Source organism: Theobroma cacao, chromosome 4, assembly GCF_000208745.1.
Source record: "Theobroma cacao cultivar B97-61/B2 chromosome 4, Criollo_cocoa_genome_V2, whole genome shotgun sequence".
Lineage (NCBI taxonomy): Eukaryota > Viridiplantae > Streptophyta > Magnoliopsida > Malvales > Malvaceae > Theobroma > Theobroma cacao.
This window is the reverse complement of record NC_030853.1, coordinates 13,806,504-13,810,952: the sequence shown is the minus strand read 5'-3', so window position 1 is coordinate 13,810,952 and position 4,449 is coordinate 13,806,504. Positions and strand designations below refer to the sequence as shown.

Below are 4,449 nucleotides of genomic sequence, written 5' to 3'. Positions count from 1 at the left end.
CATTTGAAGAATTACATCTAATTGCACTCGAAGATATTTTCAATAAAAATTCTAGTTCTTTAGTTGATTTTAAATTACCCATGCCAACAGACAGAAATTTACATCTATAGGAAAATCGACTAATACATGAAGAAATGAATTATAACTTAGTTAAGCTTCAACAATTACATTTTCAATTAGTCTCACAATTAAATCATGAGCAAATGGAAATTTAGTAATGTGTCAGATGATCAATTGATAATGAAAAAAGACACATGATATTCATTTATGGCCATGGAGGCACAAGTAAAACATGTTTGTGGACCACCATTATTTCTGCAATTTGGTGGACAGGTAAAATTGTTCTTACTGTAGCTTTTTCTGGTATTGCATTTTTACAATTACTAGGTGGTAGAATAGCTCACTCAAGGTTCGAAATACCTCTTACTATTAACCAATCCTCCACATGTCAAATTAAAAAAGGAACTCAACTTGCCAGATTGGTTCAAGCATGTACTTTGATAGTTAAGCTCCTATGATTCATAGACATTACTTTGAAGCTTTAGATAAAAGTTTAAGAGGTATCATGTACGATGATTCTTTTGAGAATAATCTTAAACCTTTTGGAGGAAAAACAGTATTGTTAGGAAGACGCTTCAGACAAATTTTATCAGTTGTTGAAGATGGCACAAAAACAAATATCATTAATGCTATAATAAATCAATCCCCATTATGGACTCAATGTAAAGTCTTCTATCTAAAGACTAATATGAGATTACAACAAGATGATTTAGATGAACAATCAAGGAATGAAATTTAGGCATTTGGACAATGGTTATTAAATATAGATGATGGAAATTTGTATTTGGTTAAACTACCTGATGATTACTTCCATACACAGATGATACAATAAAAAATATTGTGACAATAGTTAATGATTATTTTGAAAAGTATTATGTCATGACCCGATACTCCCCTCGAGCCCGTGACAACAGTCGCGACGTCTCATAGACATTCATTGCCCGAAATGCTAATCGGAACCTTGCAAGGCTTTAATATCAGTTTTTGCACCTCCCCTGTGAGCAACGGTTGTTAAGTATCATGGTTTGAGAGATTATAAACTATTTCCAAATCAAAACAATAGAAAAATAATTTTTTCCCATAGGGGCATTTTGGTTATTTTTTCTCAAAAATCTCGAAACCAGCAAAAATGTAGTATAAAAGAGAAATTTATACATTTTATAACCAAAAATAAGTTTAGATATCTAAAACATTCATTTAAAGTGAAATTATGACCAATGGAATAAAATAAAAATAATGAATAAAATATTCCAATTTTTCATAAAACAATTTTGATAGAAGGCTACATAAATAATTTTTACAGTGTAAAAGCAAAATAAATTCCTATATACAGTAGCACACGCAGGCAGGTATTCAAAACATTTAACAATGACATGTGGGCCCCCGAATGACTAAAAGTAATGAAGGCTATGAACCTACAGTTTTTTAGGATGCAAGTCAAACTGTAGCCCTCAACGAAATGAGCTATCTACCCACTATCTTGAGCCTGAAATAGGTGAAAAGGAGGGTGGTGAGATTATATAATCCCAGTGAGTAGACAAATACCATCTAAAATATCTAAAGCTGAGTAAATGGAGACAGATAAAATAGATTAGCATAAAAATGATTCACAACATTTCAAACTCATTTTAATAAGATAAAATAGATTCATTTCACCAAAATAAACAATGATGCTTATGATTTCTTGAAAAGTTTGGCTCGTGCCAAAATTATTCTCATACTCAGTTATCAGGGATACCTTAGTCTAGGGCTATCCTAACCGAGTCCGCCAAGGCTGTTAAAAAGTCATGTACGCATAAATCATGTTTTTATTTTGAAAACATAGCCGTTCTTGGCGTTGGCTGAGTTCACCTTCACGTGGTTGTTTGGTGTGAAGTGAACTCTAAAGTTTTACCTCGGGAGTTACCCTACACGCCTCCCTAATCAAGGTAAGAATATAATGGATTCCATGCCCCTCAAAAAGGCTAGTCCATAGAACCCGCCCACTGCAGCAAGCTAAACCCACCATACAATAAAATTTGTGATAGCATAACATCGCAATTATTTTATTTTACAGCCTCTCAAGGCAAATTAACAGTTCATACATTTTCAACACATTTACCAATTTAACCATTCATGCAAATATTATCGTAAGCCATTCAATTGAAAACATAATTTACAATACAGCAAGTAGTCTCTAATTACTCCATTTTCAAAACCATCATTCAATTTCAAGACAATTTATAAAATCATTTAATTTAATCACATTTTTGCTTATAAAACATAAAGATTTACCATTTAAACTCATTTTCCATGAAATCACAAAAACGAATTAAAATTCACTTCAGATAATCAAGATGATGATAAGGTTACTCACTGTAACAGGAGTTTGAAATCCTCCTATTCTCAGTCCTCTGACACAACGTCTTTGCCCTTGTTAGAGGGCTCACCACCTATATACAATACACAACACATAATTCAATATACTGTGTCATACCGTTATAAATTTAGTTCAGGCTCTTCACTAATGCATGAAATGGGATGTGAAACGCTTGGGTAACCATTTAAATACGATGTTCAATATAAGTTCAATTGTTACCTAAATAAAATGGTATTGGCCTAATTCGATCTATCACCCGATTAATTGGCCAATACGTCCAATTCAACTCCAAATAATTCCAATTTTCTTACAATTCTCCAAACCATCAAACACAAATTAAATAACTTGAAATATGGTAAAATCATCTTCACATTTTCTCTTGGAAAATTCAGCCATGGAGGGTTCACTAACAATATAATTTTTCAAGCTTGATTCTTACACCATAAATCACTAATTCCTAACCAAATCACTTGAAATAAAATCAAAATCATCATCAATATTCCACTTGGAGAATTCAGCCAATGATGGGTTATGGAAGAACATGAATTTTTCTTACTTGATTTTCATGCTGCACATCACCAATCAACTAAAAACACTAGAATATCTTAAAATCTAACCAAAACAACCATCAAGATCACAAGTCAAAATCAAGAAATTTTACCTTTGATTGCTTGATTACTTGAAATCCACCAATTTTCTCTTGAATTTTCACTATAGGGTTTTTGTTCTTTCTTTTCTTCCTTTGTTCTTGCTTTGGCTGGCCATAAGAATGAATGTGGAAGAGTTCAAATTGGCTTTATAAAGGAAAATAATAAAGAAATAAAAGCTTGACACTTGTCACCTTATCATTGGTCCATTTTTAAATTCTTAACTATTAAGCTTTCTTTCTCCACCACATAAAATCCTTCAATTATCCATGATAGTAACGGGTGAAATTCATGTGCTGGACAAGTGTTGGGTGGTGTAAAATTATAATTTTACCCTTGGGGTGGCAAAATGACTATTTTTCCCTTATCGTCGAAAAAATGCCGAAATTAAAATGTTTCACTTCTCAAACTCAAATATACTCCAAATGATCAATCTTAGTCAAAAATTTCATCCAACACTTACATCTTAACCTCGACTGGCAAAATGACCATTTTGCCCGTAGGTCATGAAAATTTCAATTTGACTCCAAATCGGTCCTCGAACTCCGAATCACCATTTTAAGCCATTCTAGGGTTTTTAAATTCTCAATTTCATCTTAAAATCTCTATTTGGACTAGTTCGAGGCTTAATTCAACTTAATTGTACCATTTGGTACATTACTGTCCTTTAACGATTTTCGAGGTACTCAAGTAAGCAAAATTGTATTTTTATGTAAGAATGGCATAATAAACATATTGTAGAGCTAGGCATAGCATATTATGTCAATACTACATATATGAAAAAAAAAGTTATGGTTACCCTCTACAATAAAATATTGGATTCAATAAATGCATATACGCTTAGCTTGGTACTAGGAGAAACTAAGACATATTATAGCAATGACAAAATTTCTCATTTAACAGATCAAATGTCAGAGCTTGAATTACTTTGCCCAACAAAATTTTTAAACTCGCTTAAGTTTCCTAGTATACCTAATCATATTCTTAATCTTAAAATAGGTTGTTTGATTATGCTATTGAGAAATATAAACCAAAATTCTGGATTATGCAATAGCACTAGATCGGTCATTACTGTCAATTAAAATTCTACCTACACAAGTGTACATATTGAACAAATAGTATATTACTAAGCAAAGTATCGATCCCTCAAAAAATTATTCTAAAAATTTCACTAAGTAATAAAATTAGAATAATTTACTTTTATTCAAACAATCAAAATTTTAATAATTAATTAAACAAAAAACTAATCAACTAAAACTAAACTAATTAACATTAATAATCAAAGTAAAAAGATAACTAAATAAAGATTAAATTGAAAAAGCCTAGGATTACAATATCCCTCACACTTCATTTAAATCTTACTTTTCATTCATAACTTAATCC

At 31.3% G+C, this 4,449-nt stretch overlaps 1 long non-coding RNA gene across 2 annotated transcripts; it reads right to left on the bottom strand.

Moving 5' to 3' along the window:
• Positions 731-3,117, bottom strand: LOC108661727. 2 transcript variants are annotated; one of them, XR_001927504.1, is made up of 3 exons: positions 3,081-3,117; positions 2,417-2,492; positions 731-1,055 (listed from the first exon to the last, which is right to left on the bottom strand). It is a non-coding gene; the product is annotated as an uncharacterized LOC108661727 (long non-coding RNA). The 2 variants fall into 2 exon arrangements; XR_001927503.1 differs by lacking the exon at positions 731-1,055 and adding an exon at positions 1,509-1,546.